Source organism: Somniosus microcephalus, chromosome 5 (assembly GCF_052327205.1).
Source record: "Somniosus microcephalus isolate GS21.2 chromosome 5, FLI_Smic_1.0, whole genome shotgun sequence".
Lineage (NCBI taxonomy): Eukaryota > Metazoa > Chordata > Chondrichthyes > Squaliformes > Somniosidae > Somniosus > Somniosus microcephalus.
Window position 1 is genome coordinate 195152831 of NC_140991.1, and position 23068 is coordinate 195175898.

Below are 23068 nucleotides of genomic sequence, written 5' to 3' on the forward strand. Positions count from 1 at the left end.
CAGTTGAATGGGGAGCCTGCAGCTGCAAGTAGGAGCGGGGGACCCCGGGGGGTGGGTTTTGATCTGCGATCCCAGGTGGGGTTCCGATCCCCGATCGGTGGGGTTTTGTATGGGGAAGGGGTTTTGATGGTGGGGGAGAGAGGTCCGATCCAAGGGAAGAAGGTAAACATTTTTTTTTAATTATTCACGGGATGTGGGTGTTGCCGGCAAGGCCAGCATTTATTGCCCATCCCTAATTGCCCTCGAGATGGTGGTGATGAACCATCTTCATAAATACAATTGAGTGGCTTGCTAGGCCATTTCAGAGGGCAGTTAAGAGTCAACCACATTGCTGTAGGTTTGGAGTCACCTATAGGCCAGACCAGGTAAGTGTTGTGTATTTTGAATGCTGTGTTTGAATTGTCCCACATAGCTTACCGTAGTTGTGATGTGCAATGCACTATGGGAAATAGAGTGCATGAAGTGGAGAAGATTCTCTGGAAAGATGGCTGTGAACTGAACTCTGTCTCCTGCGTACTCTTTTCATTGTTATACAAGCAAGGTTATTAAACTCTTGAGATTTAACAAAAGTGGCGACAAGGACGTCTGAACTTATGCGGCTCTGCTGTGCGGAAGATAGTCGGGTTTTACGTGTTTAAAACTTATTTTTGCCGTGGACAGTTAATTAAAGTGAGGCTGGCTCGAGGATAAAGGAGCTTGAAATGGCAGGAAGATGAGACGGTGTATAAGGTACTAACGACTTGAGGAAGGGGAGGAAAAACAGTGAGTAAATCGGGAAGGACATTTATTCAACTGTGAAACGATCTGTGAATTGAAGCACTTAACTGATAGTGATTTTAGTTGAGTTCAACATTGGAAGGATCCTTAGTGAATGATAATTAGGAGCCTGAGAGAAGGAAAATGGCTGGAATTATCAGTAACATTGGACCATTTGATGAGAATGTCAAACAATGGAGCTCATACACAGAACGATTTGAATACTTCACACAAGCAAATGACATTGGAGGGAACAAAGTAGTACCTACATTGTTAAGTGTGATGGGACCAAAGACTTTCAATCTTTTGCATACTTCAGGGCATCCAGATAAACCAGGGACTAAACAATATAGCGAAATTGTGGAGATACTAAAAGGGCATTTTTCACCCAAACCCCTAGTCATAGCTGAGAGGTTTAGGTTCCACAGGCGTAACCAGGAAGAAGGAGAAACAGTGACCATGTTTGTAGCTACACTAAAAAGACTATCAGAGCACTGTGAGTTTAATGACGTGCTAAATGATACTATAAGAGACAGGCTAGTGTGTGGTATGAGAACTGAAGCCATACAGAAGAGACTATTAACGGAGAGTAATCTGACTCTACAAAAGGCCATTGAAATCAGTATTTCCATGGAATTGGCAGCAAAGGAAGCTCAACAGTTGGGTGCAACAGAAAAAGTGCACAAAGTAAGAACAGAGAGCCAAGGGCCATGCTTCCATTGTGGCAAAACGGGGCATCTTGCATCTGCATGCTGGTGTGTGGACATGGATTGCCACAGCTGTGGTAAAAAGGGTCATATTCAGCGCGCATGCAGAAATAAAAAGGACACAGAGAAAACGTCAAAGACGGAAGGAAGAAAAAAAACATTCAGACAAAAGACAAAGAAGCATGGTTCATACCGAACCTAGCCTCGATGCTGAGGCTGCTGCATTGGTTGCTATGTAAAGACAAGAAGTGGGAATGGACTAACAAGTGCCAGGAGGTGTTCATGACAGCAAAGGACATGCTCCTGAAGTCAGAGGCTTTGATGCATTTTAACCCTTCATTACCAATACAGTTAGCTTGCGATGCATCGTCATATGGTGTGGGAGCGGTCGTTTCTCATATCATGACAAACGGAGAAGAGAAGCCGATAGCATTCACATCTAGGACTTTGAACATAGCTGAAACTAACTACGCCCAAATAGAACGAGAAGCACTGAGCATCGTTTTTGGCATTCGCAAGTTTCACCAATATTTGTACGGGAGACAGTTCACCCTACTAACAGATCACCGCCCTCTCACGACCATCTTCGGGCCACATACAGGGATTCCGTCACTTGCTGTGAGCAGAATGCAAAGGTGGGCGCTGCTGTTGTCTGCACACACATTTGACATTAGATATCATAAGTCTGACCTGCACAGCAACGCCGACGGTCTTTCCAGGTTGCAACTGCCTGTCACCAAGCCTATGACGCATAGCATGGACATCTGCTATTTTAGGCAGGTGGAGAACGCACCTGTTACTTCGACACAGGTCCGACGAAACACCAGAAATGACCCAGTGTTGTCTGCAGTGCTGGACATTATCGTTAGGGGCAAGCTTGACAGCGATGACCCAAACCTGAAACCATGGCCCAGAAATTCGTGTCGGGGGCTTCCCGCGGGTGCAAGCCCCCGACCTACACTCACCTAGCGCGCCGGCAGTTGAGGCCTGGGCCTGCGTGGATTTCCTCTCTGTGGTCCGGTCCAGCTCCCGGCGCGCTGTGCTTGCGTGATCCAGCGGCGTAGTTAGTGTGATGCGTCCGCTGGGATCAAATGAGCCATGGGCAACCAATCGGAGGAGGGAAAAGCCCATTCATGAGATTGACAGAAAGAACTGTCAAACTAATGAAAACTCCAGCCCCCAAAACAGTACTTACCCTTCAAATAAATATTTTAAAAAATCACACTTTTTAAATGAATTATAAATAACATTAAATAACTATTTTAAACAATAATTTAAATTTTTGAAAAAAATAATTTTATAAAAAAACGGGGCTAAAAATACACTTACCTTACTTTAAAGTATTTAAAAATAATAAACCTGTGGAAAGCATTTTCTAATTTTAATTAATTGACCACTTACCTTTTAAAATGAAGTCCTTACGCCTGGTTTTTAAATGTGTAACATGTAGAGGCCTTCACGCACGGAAAAACCTGTAAAAAATAAGGAAGTTCAACGCGCACGCGCAGACTCCCGTGCGCACGCGTTCGACCTCTGAACCCCTTCGTTCAGAGGATCGGAAACGCCGGTTTCCCGCGCATGCGTAGTACATGCAAGAAACCGGCACTTCCATCGGGTCCACGCGTGAGTACTCCGTGCTTACTCACGCGTTGGGACCCGAATTTCTGGGCTCATATCTCTTAAGGAGAAACGAACTGTCGGTGCAGTCTGGATGTTTGCTGTGGGGGAGGAGAGTGGTTATTCCACCATCGCTACGGAAACCAGTGTTACAGCAACTACACTCCGGACACTGCGGAATGGTTTGTATGAAAGAAATAGCGAGGAGCTACTTCTGGTGGCCGGGTATGGATGGACAGATTGAGGACAAAGCTAAAACCTGTTCCTCATGTCAGAGAGTTCGTAATGTGCCACAGCTTGCACCTCTTCACCCCTGGGACTTTCCGGAGGAAGCATGGCATCGCATTCATGTAGACTTTGCAGGTCCATTCGAGGAGAGAATGTTCCTGGTGGCTGTTGACACGCACAGTAAGTGGCCAGAGGTTGTTATAATGAGGTCCACCACCGCTGAGAAGACCATCGAGAAGTTAGGTGAGGTGTTCAGCCAATTTGGGTCTCCGATGCAACGTGTCTCAGACAACGGTCCACAGTGGGTGTCACAAGAAATGGCTACATTCCTGCAGGTGAATGGCGTACAACATATCAGGGCTGCACCATACCACCCTGCGACCAATGGTCTAGCTGAGAGGTTTGTTCAGACCATGAAACACTCTCTAAAGGCATTGCAAGGCCAGGGAACGCTTCATCAGCACCTGAATAGTTTCCTGTTGAGTTACAGGAACACACCACATGCGACCACAAAAGCATCACCTGCCACTCTACTGCTCAAAAGAGAGCTACGAACAAACTTTGACCTGCTGAAACCGCCAAAGGTGAAAGACGTGATACAGTATCAGCAGGACAAGCAGATCAAGCGACGTGAACAACGCTCCAAAGACAGAGTCTTCAGTTCAGGTGAACATGTGTTGGCACGGGAATACAGTGGTGGACTTAAGTGGGTTCCTGCTACTGTCATTGCACAGACTAGTCCAGTATCCTACACTGTACAGACACCCGAGGACATTGTCTGGAAGAGACACACCGATCAGCTTCTACGAAGTGCAGCAACACCCACTGAACCACCAACAGCAGTTTATCTGTCATTGGGTGATGCTGTAGGTCATCTGCCTTCTACACCGAGAGGCTCACCTTCTGAGGAAGCAGCCGCTTCAGCCCCTATCTCATCAGCAAGGGAGACCTGTATACAGGCACCTCAGCTGCCTACACCTGTGTTGACGTCACCTGTGAGAGACAATGAACTGGAGAGCCAGGTTGACCGCCGGTATCCTACCAGAGAGCGACGGCCCCCTATACGTTTGAACTTATAGTTCAGAGGCTTATCCTTTATCTGTGTTTTATTGTGTTATTATTGTGTTTTAAAATTTTTGAATTATTATTGTGTTTTTAAATTTTGTGGTTCTATTGGGACATCTAATGTAAGAGGGGAGGAGATGTGTATTTTGAATGTTGTATTTGAATTGTCCCACATAACTTACTGTAGTTGTGATGTGCAATGCACTATGGGAAATAGAGTGCATGAAGTGGAGAAGATTCTCTGGAAAGATGGCTGTTAACTGAACTCTGTCTCCTGCGTATTCTTTTAATTGTTATACAAGCAAGGTTATTAAACTCTTGAGGTTTAACAGTAAAGACGGCAGATTCCCTTCCTTAAAGGACATCAGTGAACCAGATGGGTTTTTACAACAATCCGGTAGTTTCATGGTCATCATTACTATTACTAGCTTTTTACTCCAGATTTATTAATTAACTGAATTTAAATTCCTTAGCTGCTATGGTGGGATTTGAACTCTGGATCATTAGTCCAGCCCTCTGGAGCACTAGTCTAATTACATAACCACTATGCTACCATAACCTGCTTGAGGTGCTGGTAGGGGGGAGCACTCCTGCTCCTCCCGGACCATAAGCAGTGCTGTAAGGGCACTTACCTTCTCCCCTAAGCTGCCCTCGCCTCCCTGGAGTTGTCGGGTTTCCTGAGGCCCAGGAAACCCAGCGGGCCGGGGTTAAATCTGCAAAGCAGGTTCAATCTGAGGCTGCCAGCCTCACTGGTCAACCTGCCTCCAGGGAGCGGATTGGCTGCCCGCCCCTTGTCCTGTTAACTTCCATTAAACTCAGAAGTGGGCGTGTTGGAGGCGGGTTGGGGTCGGGTTTGAGCTTTAAAAATGTTAGCATCTCAGCTGACCCCAACCCACCCATTTTTGGGGTTAATATTCACCCCTTTGTCTTTACAAGGACTGTGTAGTGGCCACTCCTACCAATTCTATCATGGGCAGATGTATCTACAACAGGTAGGTTGGTAAAGATAAGATAAAGCAGGTTTTTCCCTCTTGTTGATCACCTCACTACCTGACACAGGTCCAGTCTGGCAGCCAAATCCTTCAAGATTTTGCCATCTTGGTTAATGGTGGTGCTACTGAGCCACTCTTGGTGATGGATGATGAATCCTCCCACACAGAGTATGCTCTGTACCATTGCTTCCCATCAGTGCTTCTTCCAAATGATGTTCAACATGGAGCAGTACTGATTTGTTAGTTGATTAAGAGGGGAGGTGGATGTTTGTATTAATCAGTAGGAGCTTCCTTTGGCCTCATTTTACACTTGAAACTGTGAGAACATGGGCTCTGGAGTCAATGTTGAAGATTCCCAAGGCCACACCCATCAAACTATATACCACTGTGTCCCGATCTCTGGTGGGTCTGTCCTGCCAGTATGAAAGGACATACCCAGGGATTGTGATGGAGGAGTCTGGGATATTGGCTGAGAGATGTGATTCTGTGACTATGTCACTTGACTAGTCTGCGGAATAACTCTCCCAACTTGGGCAGCAGTCTCCAGATATTGGTGAGGAGGACTTTGCAGGGTCTACTGGGCTGGAATGTTTTGAGTCTTGTCCTGATTTGAAGGCTGGGTCCATGATGTCAGTCTAATATCACAATTTACATGATTAAAGCCTGAGTGGTTACATTCCACATATAGCTTTCTTGTGGCTGCAGCAGAATTGGAGCCTAGTGACACAGTTGCCAACTCTTTACGTTTTGTGCGAACAACCATTGATTCAAGTGCCCATTCGTGCTGTACGTGTGGTGGATGCCAAAGCGGAAGATTTTACGGTTGGCCCCAATAACATCTTAGAAGTGTATCTTCCACTGCAGCAGTGCAATTTTTTTCATTCCTGAAAATCAGCCTTCCATCTCTGAGGTAGTCAATTTTCATCTTACCATTTTACCTAAATGTTAAAGTACACATGCATGCAAAATGCAAATATGAGTATTGAGATCACATGCCCAATGACAGTGCCATTACTCAGTTTTTATTTACTAATGTTAAAAAAGCATATGTGATCCTTGGCTTTATTAGTAGAGGCATAGGGCTCAAATTTCATCGGGCCGTTGAGGCGGGATTGGAGACGTGTGGGGTGTTAAAATTGCAAAAACTGGCAGGCGGGCCCAACCCGCTTCCATCCCGCCTCCAAGCAATATTCATTAAATTGTGTCTACTGGTCCCTATTTTGATAGGCCTTTGTGATTTTAACCCTTTTCCCACGTGAAGCACACCTGCTCTGAAACATGATGGTGAAACCTGGCGGTAGCACAATTGGATTGCTGACTCTTAGGCAGTCTCCTTCTTAGGCAGTCCCTCGGAACCGAGGATGACTTGCTTCCACATTAAAAATGAGCTCGCATGTGACTGATTAGTCCAATGTGGGACCTACAGTCTCTGTCACAGGTGGGGCAGACGGTGGTTGAAGGGGCGGGTGGGTGGGGTGCTTGGGTTGACGTGTGCTCTTTGCGCTGCCTGCGCTTGGCTTCCAGTTGCTCCCGGCAAAGACACTCGAGGTGTTCGGCACCTTCCTGGATGCTTCTCCTCCACTTTGTGCGGTCTTGGGCCAGGAATTCCCAGGTGTCGGTGGGGATGTTACACTTTTTCAAGGAGACTTTGAGGGTGTCCTTGAAGCATTTCCTCTGCCCACCTGGGGCTCTCTTGCCGTGCCGGAGCTCCGAGTAGAGCGCTTGTTTTGGGAGTCTTGTATCGGGCATGCGGACAATGTGACCCGTCCATCAGAGCTGATTGAGTGTGGTCAGAGCTTCGATGCTGGGGATGTTGGCCTGAGCAAGAACACTGATGGATTTGCAGGATCTTGCGGTGGCAGCGTTGGTGGTACCTCTCCAGTGCTTTGAGGTGCCTGCTGTACATGGTCCATGTCTCTGAGGCATACAGCAGGGCAGGTATCACTGCTGCCCTGTAGACCATGAGCTTAGTGCCGGGTTTGAGGTCCTGGTCTTCAAACACTCTCTTCCTCAGGCGACCAAAGGCTGCACTGGCACACTGAAGGCGGTGTTGGACTTTGTCGTCGACGTCTGCCCTTATTGACAGTAGGCTTCCAAGGTATGGAAAGTGGTCCACGTTGTCCAAGGCCTTGTCGTGGATTTTGATAATCGGGGGGCAGCACTGTGTGGCGGGGGCAGGTTGGTAGAGGACCTTTGTCTTACAGATGTTTAGTGTAAGGCCCATGCTCTCGCATGCTTCGGTGAAGGTGTTTACGATGGTTTGGAGTTCGAACTCCGAGTGAGCGCAGACGCAAGCATCGTCTGCATATTGTAATTCGACGACAGAGGATGGGACGACCTTGGATCTGGACTGGAGGCGACGGAGGTTGAACAGTTTCCCGTTTGTTCTGTAGATTAGCTCCACTCCAGTGGGGAGCTTACTTAGGGTGAGATGGAGCATTGCAGCAAGGAAGATTGAGAAGAGCGTTGGTGCGATGACACAGCCTTGCTTGACCCCAGTTCGTACGTGAATTGGATCTGTGGTGGAGACGTTGGTCAGGATCACGGCTTGCATGTTGTCGTGAAGCAGGCGGAGGATAGTGACAAACTTTTGAGGGCATCCGAATTTGAGGAGGACACTCCATAATCCCTCACGGTTGACAGTGTCGAAGGCCTTTGTGAGATCAAAGAAGGCCATGTACAGTGGCTGGTGCTGTTCCCTGCATTTCTCTTGTAATTGACGTGCGGTGAAGATCATGTCCATTGTGCCCCTTAGTGGGCGGAATCCGCATTGCGACTCTGGGAGGAGCTCTTCGGCCACTGGGAGAAGGCGATTGAGGAGGATTCTTGCGATGACTTTCCCTGTGGCAGATAGCAGGGAAACTCCTGTGTAATTACCGCAATCAGACTTGTCACCTTTCTTGAAGATGGTCACAATTACGGCATCTCTGAGATCCCCTGGCATGCTCTCCTCCTTCCAGATAAGAGAAATGAGTTCATGAATTCGTGCCAGTAGTGCTTCTCCACCATGCTTTAGTGCCTCGGCGGGGATTCCATCTGCTCCTGAGGCCTTGTTGTTCTTCAGTTGTCGGATGGCCTTTTCCACCTCATGCCAGGCTGGGGTTGTGCTGAGATGGTGGTGGGTAGCTTGCTGTGGGATGGAGTTGAGGACACTCGTGTCGAAGACAGAGTCGTGGTTAAGGAGATCTTCGAAGTGCTCCTTCCAGCGGGCACTGACTGCTTCCCTGTCCTTGATGAGTACCTCTCCATTCTTGGCCCGCAGTGGGGAAGTGCCTTGGGTGCTTGGGCCGTAGATGGTCTTGACTGCGCTAAAGAATCCACGCACGTCGTGGTTGTCGGCTGGCTGCTGGATCTCCTGCGCTTTCTCCACTCACCATCTGTTCTTTAGGTCGCGAGTTTTTTGTTGAACCTCGGCCTTCAGGCTTCTGTAGAGCTGCTTTCTTGCTCTCGAGTTCTGTTGCTGTTTCCAGATTAGGAATGCCTTGCGCTTGCGGCTTATTAGCTCCTGGATCTCCTGGTCATTCTCATCGAACCAGTCTTGGTGTTTCTTGGTCGAGTGACCGAGCGTCTCTTCACAGGTGCTGATTATGGAGGCCTTGAGTGCAGACCAGATGCTGTGGGCACTCTGTGTCTCTGCATCACTGGGAGTCGTCAGGTTGTTTGTGAGGCGCAGGCTGATTAGGGCTTTCTTAGCAGGGTCTTTGAGTGCTCCAGCATTAATTTTCCTGCAGCATTGTTTCTGTTGTCGCCGCTGTTTTGGGGCTACATTGATGGAGATGACAGAGTGGATTAGGCGGTGGTCTGTCCAGCAGTCATCAGCTCCTGTCATGACGCGGGTGATGCGGACGTCCTTGCGGTCCCTCACTTGGACGATGACATAGTCCAGCAGATGCCAGTGCTTGGAACGAGGGTGCTGCCATGAAGCCTTGTACTTGTCTCTCTGACGGAACAAGGTGTTTGTTATGACGAGGCCATGTTCTAATCATTTCGACAGGAGGAGGGTACCATTGGAGTTGGCTTTCCCTGCCCCCTCTCTGCCAATCACACCTCTCCAGAGGTCTGTGTCCTTTCCAACTCTGGCATTAAAGCCACCAAGGAGGATCAGCTTGTCGCCCGTTGGGACTCGGGACAGGGATTGTTTGAGGCTGGAGTAGAATTCCTCTTTGGCCTCGTCTGTGGCTTCCAGTGTTGGGGCGTACGCACTGATGACCGTAGCGCACTGGTTCCGGGCTAGGGTGAGTCGAAGAGTCATGAGGCGCTCGTTTATACCACTAGGGGAGTCTCTGAGACGCCCAACCAGTTCATTTTTTATGGCGAAGCCTACTCCATGGAGGCAGCGTTCTTCTTCGTGTTTGCCTTTCCAGAAGAAGGTGTAACCACCGCCTTGCTCCTTGAGCTGGCCTTCCCCTGCCCACTGGGTCTCACTTAGGGTGGCGATGTCAATATCGAAGTGTCTGAGCTCCCGGGCAACGATAGCAGTATGACGTTCCGGTCTGTCACTGTTGGGGTTGTCCATGATGGTCCTGACGTTCCAGGTCCCGAACTTCATTTTAAAGGGTGGAAGATGCCTGTGCGTGAATTCTTTTAACATGGGGTGGCCGTTGCACACCAGCTACCACACGGGCTTGACAGAGCAAAGTCTTGGTCCAATGGCAAGGGGTTCCAAGACGATTGGAGACCAGGCTCTGCTACAACGGCCTAGCACACACACACAAACATACTGCTACTGTCCTCCTCCCTCCTTCCCGCAGGTCCTCTCTGCTTGGGTTTTGTAGGATGCATTTTGGTCCTCCCAACCTCGCTGTTGGCCCATGCTGCACCTTCCCTGGGCCCCGACCCCACTGTTGGTCCACGCTGCGCCACTCCTACGCCTTGACCTCGCTGCTGGGCTCGCCCTCGTTCCTGGGTCCTGGCCTCGGACATGAATGATGTTGTCTCTCACAGGATCAAATTAACATTGATATTCTCGCTTTGGGAGCTAAGTTTAAGTGAAGAGCCAGTGCTCACTGAGAACAAGAGGGCAGCACGGTGGCATAGTGGTTAGCACTGTTGCCTCACAGCGCCAGGGACCCGGGTTCGAATCCGGCCTCGGGTGACTGTGTGGAGTTTGCACATTCTCCCCGTGTTTGCGTGGGTTTCCTCCGGGTGCTCCGGTTTCCTCCCACAGTCCAAAGATGTGCGGGTTAGGTTGATTGGCTATGATAAATTGACCCTTGGTGTTAGGGGGATTAAATACGGGGATAGGGTGGGATGTGTGTTGGTGTAGGGGTTACGGGGATCGGGTGGGATATGTGTCGGTGCAGGCTCGATGGGCCGAAATGGCCTCTATCTGCACTGTGGGGTTTCTGTGATTCTGTGATTCTGTGAACAAAGAACAGGCATGGTCGGGGGATGGGCAGTTGGCTCAGGTAACTTTAACCTTGCAGCTTGAACTTGCAGTTAGGGATAAAAATGCACCCACTATTAGAGCCAGGGGTGCTTAAACAGCAGAAGAGAGGAGACTGGGGGGAAAGAGTGCAAAGGATGGCAATGGATTGTCAAGGATGGCAAAGGAGCTCCCTAGGGTCCTTTGCCATTGCTGACTATAAGCTGCAGCTCAAACATTAAATAGGAGATTTGATCAGCCATCATTTGCAGGTGGCAGGGCTTTGTTGTCTCAGATCTGGGGGAACTTTTAGAAAGCATAACCACAGCTGTGGAAGTTTGGAGTCTGACATCCATCTCCAGTGTGACCTCCTGGGAAACCCCTCTCGCCACCTTGACTGAGCGCTTCCTCAACTGAGACATATACCAGAAGAATGGGAGCCATTTATTTCCTTCCCTTCTGGACATCAGATGAGGATGAAGACCAGCCGTGGCAGCAGCAGAACCAGGAACAAGAGCAGCACCAACAGCAGCAGCAACAACAGGAGCGCCAAGCTGCTGCTCACCCACTTGAAGCTGCACAGGCCAGAAAGGGCCAGCGCATGGAAGCCTGTCATCACAGGAGATACCCCCCAAACAGGGTCTACAGACACAGGGTCAGCTACCTCAACATGTCTGAGCAGCAGTGCCAAAGGCGGCTCCGGCTTTCACGAGAGGTAGTGGGTGATGTATTGATTTCTTTGTGGCTTCAATGACGAGACATTTATGAAAGAGAATGTCTTTTAATCTAAAGCTTGTTCAACTCTTTATACAGCATTTCAGGAGACATCATGCCAGTGATGCATCTAGAACAAAACTGAAACTAAACTAAACTGCCTGCTTGTCTCGGTCACATGCCCTCTGCTGGTCAGGCACAAGCAATCAATACATGCAAACAAGCTGGTAAGGCATCATAATCAAACAGGCAAATACCATCTCTATTTGCTGATATCATTACATCTCCTTTTCTTAAAACAAAAGTATTTTACTTTTAACTAACAACATGTTTTCTTTGTATTAATCTGCATTTTAACTGTAACACTTAATGAACTTACATTATCATTATCATGATCAAGGTTTTTTAACCTTGCTTTGTGTGTTCACATGAAATATGTCAATACACTAGAACTTGAAGAAAGAATAAGATAACATTACTTCCTTCTATAACAATAGTCCTTAAATTTGCTCAATGAGTCTCTCAGGAGGCTTCACGTGTCTTGAGGATTTTCTGATTGATTGTCCTTGAATCTGAGTTGTTGCCTCAGATGATTGGTTCTCAGTTGTGTGATCAGGTTGTTCAACAGTATCAGTCTCTTGACCTGCTGTGGCTGGTCCCATGAGAAGATCTCGACAATTTCTTCTCAGAACAGCACCCTCATCTGTCTGAATGGTGTGTGATCTTGGCTGAACTTCACTCAGGACAGTTCCCTTCTGAGTCCATGTATTTGTTTTGTCTTTGAACCTTACTTGGTCACCAGTGTGGAGTTCAGGTAGGTTTTGTGTTCCTCTGTCATAGTAGTACTTTTGCTTTTCTTTCTGTTGTTCTTTGAACTTCCTCACTTTCTCCCCCTCTTTTGTTTTCAGGAGGTTCTCCGGGATGGGTAGGTTTGACCTTAGCCGACGTCCCATCAGGAGTTGGGCTGGTGACTTACCACACTCGAGCGGCATTGTGCGGTATACAAGCATGCTCTGGTAGAAGTCAGTTCCACTGTCTTTTGCCTTGTACATCAGTCTTTTCACTGTGTTTGCGGGCTCTCCTGGATCAACAGCTCTGGACAACGTGTCTGCTGTATACATCAGCTTACCCGGTGTGTACGCAACATTCAGTTCATCATAGACTGTCTCTCCTTCGCTTTCCACAACGAGGACTCTCTTTACCAGGTTCAGTCTCTCACAGGCTTTTAAACCTAGTATGGCTTGCACATCCTTTGGCACCACGATTAATGCTAACGTGTGCTCTCTGTCCTTGTGTGTTACTTTGACAATGCATCTTCCTTTCACTGGTATATCAGTACCTGAGAATCCTGTCACTTTCACTTTTAATCCATGTATCTTTGGTCTGGGTCTAATTTTCTTAAAATCAGTCTCTGATATCACATTAACTTGTGCTCCAGTATCCAATTTAAATGGAATATGTATGTCATTCACTTTTAGTGTCAACATCCAGTCTCTTTCTTCTTTTTTGTTTTCAGACACAACATCTACATAGAACTCCTCTATGTCGCTTTCATCTACTGCATGGACCTTGCTTTGTTGCATTTGGTTCTTACAGCAACGGGCATAATGGTTGTTCTTGTTGCAACTATTGCATGTTTTACCATATGCTGGACACTTTCTTGGTGGATGCTGTGTACCGCATCGACTGCATGACTTTCGATTGTCCCTTTCATTTTCGTTCGCTGGCCACGCCTCTTTTTTCACATTGGCGCTCTTTTTGTTAAACGGTTTGTGTCCGTTCTTACTCACTGCATCCACGTTGCAGCTATTGTCACTGAACAGCTCCTTTGCCTGCGACTTCACAGTCTCTGTAGCCTTACACAGTGCTATGGCTTTTCCCAGGTCTAGATCTTGCTCTCTTAGCAGTCTTTCCCTTAGACCATTATCTGGAATACCACACACCAGTCTGTCTTTTATCAGCGAGTCTGTCAGTCCCCCAAATTCACATGTTTTTCTTCGGTTTCTCAGTTCAGTCACATACTGATCAATAGTCTCACCCATTTTCTGTACACATGTGAAAAATCTGTGCCTCTCAAACATCACGTTACGTTTAGGTATGCAGTAGGCCTCAAACTGTTCCATTATTTTATCTAGTTTCATTTTGTCTCCATCAGCAGCGAATGTGAAGTTATTATACACCTCCAGCGCTTCATCACCCACGACACGTAAGAACAGTGATGATTTATTTTTATTACTTTTCTCGTCAGCTCCGATTGCCGCTAAATACAACCCCACATGTTGTTTGAACCTCCTCCAATTTTCAGCCACATTACCTGTCAACTGAAGCGTCGCCGGTGGGTGTAAACCTTCCATTTTTCACTTCGTTAGCTATTCTCCAATGGTAAGCAACGATGTTCTCTTTTGGCTTGCTAATTTGTGGAGAGCTGATTTAACTTCAGATTTTTTCTCTTCATCTCTTTCAATCACTTCTGACACTATGTATTGATTTCTTTGTGGGTTTAATGACGAGATATTTATGAAAGAGAATGTCTTTTAATCTAAAGCTTGTTCAACTCTTTATACAGCATTTCAGGAGACATCATGCTAGTGATGCATCTAGAATGAAACTGAAACTAAAACTGAACTGCCTTGCTTGTCTCGGTCACATGTTCTCTGCTGGTCAGGCACAAGCAATCAATACATGCAAACAAGCTGGTAAAGCATCATAATAAAACAGGCAAATACCATCTCTATTTGCTGATATCATTACAGGTGACATCTGTGCAATGCTGCAACAAGACCTGGAGCAAGAGAACCAGGTGGACAACCCTTACCAGTGGCCGTCAAAGTCACCACCACACTCAACTTTTTTGCCTCAGGCTCATTCCAGGGATCAGCAGCAGACATCAGTGGCATCTCCCAGGTGGCCGTGCACACTTGCATCACGCAGGTAACCGATGCACTCTTTGCCATCGCACACAATCACATCCATTTCACCAAGGATCAAGCAAGTGTCACGGCGCGTGCGGTTGGATTAGCTAATCTAGCAGGCTTTCCAAGGGTGCAGGGCATCGTTGACTGCACACATGTAGCCCTTAAGGCACCCCATCGCAATCCAGGTATTTTTGTCAACCGCAAGGGCTTCCACTCCCTTATCATTCAGCTGGTGTGTGACCACAAGAAGGACATTTTGCATGTTTGTGCCAAGTACCCTGGCAGTTGCCATGACTCCTTCATACTGCGCCAGTCTAGTGTGCCTCCGCTATTCAGTCCACCAGACCAACTTAACGGATGGCTACTTGGAGACAAGGGCTATCCCCTGAGGACGTGGCTAATGACGGGGTTGAGGAGCCCATCCAATGAAGCTGAGGAGAGCTACAACTCCAGCCACATGTCCACCAGAGCCATAATCATGCAAACCATTGGTTTGCTGAAGATGTGCTTCAGATGCCTGGATAGATCAGGTGGAGCCCTGTAGTACTCAGCAGCCAGGGTCTCCAGAATCATCGTGGTTTGCTGTGCACTTCACAACATGGCACAGCGTCGTGGCTTGCAGATTCCTGAGGACCAAGTGGCTCCTCACATATCCTCCTCAGATGAGGAGGAGGCGAGCGAAAACGAACATCTTGCAGAGGCCCATCAACCAGCGGCAGCAGTAGGCAAGAACATTGCTGCCCGGGATGCAAGGAACGCACTCTACTTGGCCAGTTTTGCTTAGCCTAGCCAATCAAGCACTTTTGCCTTGCAGCTTCTTACCTGAGCATCAACAATGGCCAAGAACCAACGGATTTCTAGCAATTTGACCACCATACTGACTGTCATGAATCTTATCATTCATGACAAAATGACTCATGAAGTAACACTGGGCGGCCAGCTGGTGGCGCCATCCAAGGAGTATAAATACTCGGGCGTGGTCCCAGCTTGCTCAGGACGTTTTTGTAACCAGGAGCTAGTGATGTAATTAGAATCTCATGGTTGTGAAACAGTTGATTAAAGCCTTGTTTCATACTCAAACCAAGTGCTCAGTAGTCTTTCTACATCAATTTAATCAACTGACCTGCTCCACGCTCTGAATGGTCTTGGGAACAGACGGCTATGACTCAAACCGCAGAAGGGAACTTGGACGAAGTAATCGATTCATCATGGAGAAACTACTCAGACCTGCCCATCTCGACCTGGACCCGAATTCACTTACAGCCGCTAAGGTATGGAAACACTGGTATCGTACCTTCAGCAACTTCCTTGAAAAGTGTGGTGAGAATGTTCCTAATAAGTTACGAAAGCTTGCCAATTATGTATCCCCTCATGTGTTTGACTATATTGAAGACTGTGTAGACTATGACACCACTATCCAAATACTACGGCAACTATATATTAATTCCCCAAACAAAATTTTTGCTCGGCATCTACTGGCCACAACTCGACAGCAACCCGGGGAATCACTTGACAGATTCCTTCAGAAACTTCGCAGGCTCAGCAAGGATTGTAATCTTAAAGCTGTCACAGCTGAGCAGTACCAGGGGAGTTAATTTGTGGTTCCTTTATTAATGGAATTGCATCTTCCTTCATACGTCAGCGTCTGCTGGAGAATAAAACTCTCAAGTTACAGGCTGCCTATGACCAGGCATGTTCTCTGGACTTAGCAAAGAGGAATGCAGATACCTATCTTTCACCACATGCACGGACTGCTGCTATCACTTTTAGTGACTCCTTCGATAGGCCTCGTGCGGAAGCCCTCACTGATGAGTACTCCAACCTGGCTGATGATAACCCTACCCTAGAAGCCTTCATTGATGACAACCCTGCCCTAGTGGTGTCTTGGCAATCTGGAAGGAAGTGTTTCTTCTGTGGAGGTGCATTCCACTATAGGAAATTTTGTCCTGCTCGGAACGCAGTCTGCAATCATTGCAGTAAGAAAGGTCACTTTTCTAAGGTATGCATGTCAAGAGCCTCTGTTAGTAAGAAAGGCCACTTTTCTAAGGAATACCAGTCAAGAGCCCCTGTTAGTTTTGCAGCTACTATCTATAAAACTGCTCCTCCCCCAAGAGCCACTACTAAGGTTACAACTGCAATCTATAAAACTGCTCCTTCCCCAAGAACCACGACTAAGGTTACAGCTTTCAAGGGTAAAATTGCCCCTCCTCCCATCACAACTGTTTTTCCCCAAAGTCTGTCCCATGCAGCCACGAAGGTTTCGATAAATGGACACATTTTGAGTGCACTAATCGACTCATGCAGCTCTGACAGCTTCATTAGTGAGCGGGCTGTCAGTAAGTTAAAACTGCGTATTTACCCCTTGGACAGGGAAATTGCAATGGCTCTGATGACACTGACAACCAACTCTTCCGGCTTTTGTCTTGTCGACCTTATTCGCAATAGCCGCACTTATTTTTCCACCCAGCTCGGGGTGCTCAAAAACCTATGCAGTGATGTGCTCCTGCGACAGGATTTCCAGAAACAACACAAAAGACTCACTTTCGAGTTTGGAGGGTCAAAGCCGGAGCTTACTATTTCTAAAGTACTGTTTTGTGCGCTTTCGGCTGCTTCGCTCGATGAGCCTGCCTTGTTTGCACATCTATCCCCCCGATGTAAGCCCATAGTCACTAAATTACGATGTTTCAGCCACGATGATCGATCCTTTATTGAGGCAGAAATCTCTCGCCTTCTAGCTGACGGTATCATTGAGCCATGTTCATCTTCCTGGCGGGCTCAAGTCGTCATTGTTAAAAATCCTCTGAAACAACACAAGCAACGTCTTTGCATCGATTACTCGCAAACTATTAACCAGTATACCGACCTGGATGCCTACCCACTACCACGCATCGATGACATGGTCAATAACCTTGCCAACTACAAGGTGTTTTCAACTTTCGATTTAAAGAGCACATACCATCAAGTACCATTAAAGGACTCTGACAAAAATTATACGGCCTTTAAGGCCAATGGTCGGCTTTACCAGTTTTGTCGCCTTCCATTTGGGGTCACCAATGGGGTGGCTGTTTTTCAACAGGCAATGGATAGCCTAGTCAAACAGGAGAACTTAACGGACACTTTTCCATATCTGGATAATATCACCATTGCTAGTCATGACCAGAAGGAGCATGATGCCAACCTCCAGAAATTTTTTGGCGTTCTCCGTCGTCACAACTTAACCTTAAATGAGTCCAAATCTGTGAAATCAGTACCATCAGTCAACGTCCTTGGCTACTGGGTGGGCAACGGTGTCACCAAACCGGATCCGGAGCGACTTCATCCGCTTCAGGAGCTCCCTCCCCCTACGAATCTCGGCTCTCTTCGTCGGGCACTCAGCATGTTCGCCTATTATGCGAAAGTGGATACCCCACTTCTCCGACAAGATCCAGCCCCTGCTTCACGCAAAGTCATTTCCATTGGAGGCAACGGCTATTTCAGCTTTCAACCTCCTCAAGCGACAACTGGAAAAAGCCACACTTTGTTCCATTGATGAAAATCTTCCTTTCGTGGTTGAGTGCGATGCATCGGAGGTGGCGATCTCGGCTACCTTGAATCAAGGTGGTCGACCCGTTGCATTTCTGTCCAGAACTTTGCAGGGTAGCGAGCTCCATTATCCTCCTGTCGAGAAGGAGGCTACGGCTATCATCAAAACAGTACGTAAATTGAGCCATTTTCTTACTCGTCGCCATTTCACGCTTATAACTGATCAACGCTCTGTGGCCTTTATGCTGGATAACCGGAAACACACTAAGATTAAGAAGAACAAAGTACAACTCTGGAGGATGGAATTGGCTGCCTTTGGCTACACCATACATTATCGACCCGGCAAAGAGAATGTAGTCCTGGATACCCTCACGTGTGCATTCTGCTCTTCTATATCAACTTCGACTCTTGCGGATCTTCATACTGACTTATGCCATCCTAGCATTACCCATATGTTGCACTTTGTGCGATCTAAAAATCACCCATTTTCTACGGAAGATGTGAAAAGAACATGTTCCACCTGTAGAATTTGTGCGGAATTAAATCCACAATTCTTCTGTCCATCGGATGGCTCACCTATACACACTATGCAGCCTATGCAGCGACTCAGCATTGGCTTTAAAGGGCCATTGCCTTCCTCAACGCGAAACACCTACTTACTTACTATGGTGGATGAATATTCACGCTTTCCCTTTGCTTTCCCCTATCCCAATATGCTTACTTCCACAGTGATCAAGTGCCTTGATCAAGTCTTTTCCCTTTGTGGTATGGCCAATTTCATCCACTCTGATCGGAGTCCCTCCTTCATGTCAAGCGAACTCAAAAGCTATCTTTCCCAACGGGGAATCGCCACAAGTAAAATGACACCGTATCATCCCATCGGTAACGGACAGGTTGAGAGATATAACGCTATAATTTGTAACGCTGTTTGTCTTGCACTGAGGTCACGCAACCTACCAGACCAGCAGTGGGAAACTATGCTCCCTGACGCGTTGCATTCCATCAGGTCTCTTTTTCTACGTCCACCAATGTCACTCCTCACGAGCGATTCTTCAGGTTCCAGCGTCGCTCCACTCATGGGACGTCCCTACCGTCCTGGCTGGCAGCTCCCGGCCCCGTGCTGCTCCGAAGATTTGTCAGCTCTTCCAAAAGCAATCCCCATGCCGACGAAGTGGAACTAACAGACGTTAATCCCACATACGCGCACGTGCAGTACCCTGATGGCCGGGAGTCCACCATTTCACTCCGAGATCTGGCTCCCTGTCCAACCAGTCCCACGGACCCAACTGATAGAGTAACCCATAATAATGATGCCTACACTCTGCGCTCCTTTGAGGATGACGCCCTACCTGGGACATCAAGGGATTTACCGGTTACTCCACTGGATCAACTTGGGGAGCCAAGCGCTCCCCACGGGATGGCCACCCGAAGCCAGGGCGCCGGTCAGTCCCCGGCTACCAAACAAGATGAAGCCAGCTCTGTGCCTGTGGGGACCCGCACCCGGAGTCACGATCTCCCCAGTCTCCCTCAGGTCTATCAAGGCAACACGGGCCCTGTCGATCTACCAGTATGGACCAAGCGACCCAGGGACCAAGACACGGTCCAAGGAGACATGCCTTCCAGCCACAAACAAAGATCTAAAAGACTGCGGCTATTCATGGACTGCCTAATCCGCTAGAAGGAAGTCGTCGGATTTCCAAATCTTTCAGGCGGGAAGAACGTCATGAATCTTATCATTCATGAAGAAATGACTCATGAAGTAACACTGGCCGGCCAGCTGGTGGCGCCGTCCAAGGAGCATAAATACTCGGGCGTGGTCCCAGCTTGCTCAGGACGTTTTTGTAACCAGGAGCTAGTGATGTAACTAGAATCTCATGGTTGTGAAACAGTTGATTAAAGCCTTGTTTTATGCTCAAACCAAGTGCTCAGTAGTCTTTTTACATCACTGACAATTGCAAGTAATCCTAAGCCCTCAATGTGGAAGTCCGATTTGCAAAATGACACATGCCACAACTACAGCTGTAGCCATCAGAATTTTTATTTACAGTAATCATCTGAGGGCTTTTTAACTTAAAACATCAAATTTCACCCAAGTGACTACCCTTGTGACTATTTGTGAAGTATCTTTCTCTAACGCGTGCTCCTATGTTGTGCTTCCCCTGTGGCTTCAGCAGATGTGGAGGCCCCTTGCTCACTTTCTTGCTGCTCCTGTCTCGACACCTTTGGCGGGCATCCTCTGGGGTTGCGAACCTGTGAGGGCTCGCCAACAGCCTGCTACTTCTGCGGCTGTGCAGGGGTTGAGACACCGATCTCAGTTGGGTGTGGAATCTGGTGGGGCTCTGACCGAGGGCTCTGCAGTGGCATGGAAGTGTGAGCGCTTGGAGAGGAGCCCCCACTTCCTTGATGTCTGCCACCAACTTCCCTCTCATGGGTCAGGTCCCCCTCAGCACTTGCAAGTGGCTTGAGAGCACCTTGCTGCACATCAGGGGGTCATGGGGACCCGTATCTGCACTGGCAGTCCTACTCAGAAGGACTTCCATGAAGGTCTGGTTTCTCTGTTCAATAGATGACCATCGCTCCTCCAGAGATGTCATTCTATTCAGAACACTCACCATGTTTTCTGTACTCTGGCGACTTATCACCTCCACGGAGGTTGCCATCCTTTCCATGGTGATGCATTCATGCGCCAATGACTCCACAAAGGCTCTGCTCATGTTCGCAATGGACTCCTCCATTCGCTCCACACTCGCAGCGACCCTGGAGACAAAACCTGCCAGAGACTCCTGCATCTGTTCCTGGAGTTCCAGCACCGCTGATCTTATGTATGGACCCAGAGGCAGAGGGTCGACATGCTGCTGAGCCAAGCTGGCAGAGTCCTGTGCCCTTTGACTAGGACTCTCCACTGCTGTCCCTGTCTCCACAATCTGCTGATGCTCACTTGTGAGCTGTGATACACCAAGTGACAACACTACTTTATCTTGCGATGTTTCCTCCGAGGTGTGAGTGTCTGCGCTGCTGCTGGGTGCGGTGAATTCTGCTGACGCTGCACCCTCAGAGGTTGCAGCTTCCTCTGAGGAGTCTTGAGGCTCATGCTCTTCCTCCTGGCTAATGGGGACAGGTGCTTGCGATGGTCCTGTGGTGGAGTAAAGGAAAGAGTCAGATGTGTGAGGCAAAGGTTACATGCACTTTGCATATTGCAGATGATCATAAGTCCATCTGTTCAAGCTTCAGAATCATTATCAGCGACTCATGCAATGTCATTGAGAGAGATGGAATACTATTCTGTCACCAGCTTGCTGTGATGCGCCCGTCTGTCCATCCCCCACTTGGGAATCTTCCTCCACTCCCACGACCTCCAGGACCGCCTCCTCCCAGATGGTGAAATGGGCTACCGAGGGTGGCCCTCCTCCTGTCCTCACTTTTTCCCTCTTATTGTGAGCTTTCTTTTCCTGCAATGAGGGAGACAAGTGGAGTTTGAGTGAGAATGAAGGAGTGAGTGCAGCATAGATGCTTAGAAGGAGACAAAGATGGAGTGACATGGCTAGACCAAGGGCCCTCCCTGTGTGTTGTAAGTTGTAATTGCATCACAGTGATAGGGAGTGTGAGGGCTGCATAGTCGACTAGTTAGGTGAATGTGACCATAGAGAGGGAATGGGTAAGGGTGCAGGAACGTCAGTGTCAAGTTGAATGTGGAGGAAGAGATTGCTAAAGCTGAGTGCTGGTGAGGAGAGGCAATGGGGATCAGATTGAGGGTGATGGGAAATTCATACACACTTTTCCAGTGCGCAGAAGGTCATGAAACCTCTTCCTTCACTGAAGCCAGGTTCTGCGGGTTACTGACAAAGAGTTGACCTCCTCTGCCACCTGGATCCACAGAGCCTTGGTTTGCTGGGGAGGCGTCTTCCTCCCTAAAGAAGGGAAGGGCACCTCTTCCTTTGCTCTTGCTCCCTCTACTAAAGCCTGCAGGGCAACGTCATCAAAGCGGGGTGCAGACCAAGGTCTCTGGCTGGCCATTCTTCCTGCAGGCACCTCTGACATGCAAGGGCAAAAGCTTGGCAGTCTGCAGAAGAAGCAAGGCTTGTTGCAGACCGTAAGTGCAGCAGCAATGATGATATCATCGGAGGCGACTTTCAGACTGGAAAAACTCATTGGCCATGGGTTCTCACACGTTGGAACTCAATTGGCAAATTAATTAAAAATGGTATCATTTTCCCACATTGATTTAGAATCGGGTGGCTAACACGAAATGCAGGTTACACAACCCCAGCCCGCCCCAGTATCAAAATCCAGCCCATAGAGTACAAAAGCAAGGAAGTTAGGCTAAACTTTTATAAAATTCTGGTTAGACCTCAGCTGGAGTATGGTGTTCAATTCTGGGCATCACACTTTAGGCATGGTGCAGAAGAGATTTATTAGAATGGTACCAGGGATGAAGGGCTTCAGTTATGTGGAGAGACTGGAGAAACTGGGGTTGTTCTCCTTAGAGCAGAGAAGGTTAAGAGGAGATTTGATAGAGGTGTTCAGACTCAGGGATGATTTCGATAGAGTAATTAACAAGAAACTGTTTCCAGTGGCAGAAAGGTCAGTAACTAAAGGCCACTGAAATGTATTCCAGGCTGTTAAAAGAAGCAAGGGAGGATATAATGGAGGCTCCGACCATCACTTTCCAATCCTCTCTGGCTACAGGTGTGGTGCCAAAGGACTGGAGGACTGTTAACGTTGTACTGTTGTTTAAAAAGGGAGAAAAGGATAGACCGAGTAACTACAGGCCAATCAGCCTAATCTTGGTGGTAGGAAAATTATTCAAAAAAATTCTGAGAGACAGTATTAATCATCATTTAGAAAGACATGGGTTAATCAAGGATAGTAAGCATGGATTGTTAAGAGAAGGGACTAATTTGATTGAATTTTTTGAGGAGGCAACAAGGAGGTCGATGAGGGTAGCATGTTTGATGTAGTCTACATGGATTTTAGTAAGGCTTTTGATAAGGTCGCACGTGGCAGACTGGTCAGAAAAGTAAAAGCCCATGGTGTAAGGGATTTTCCTCGAGAGGTTTCCCAGAGGTTTCTCTCTCTAGAGGCCTCTCTCTCTTGCACAGTAAACCCTTGAGTGGTTCGACCCACTCACCCCTTAGATTCTATACTCTGGACTTAGGCGCAGGAACTATAATGTAGAGAAGACTCTTG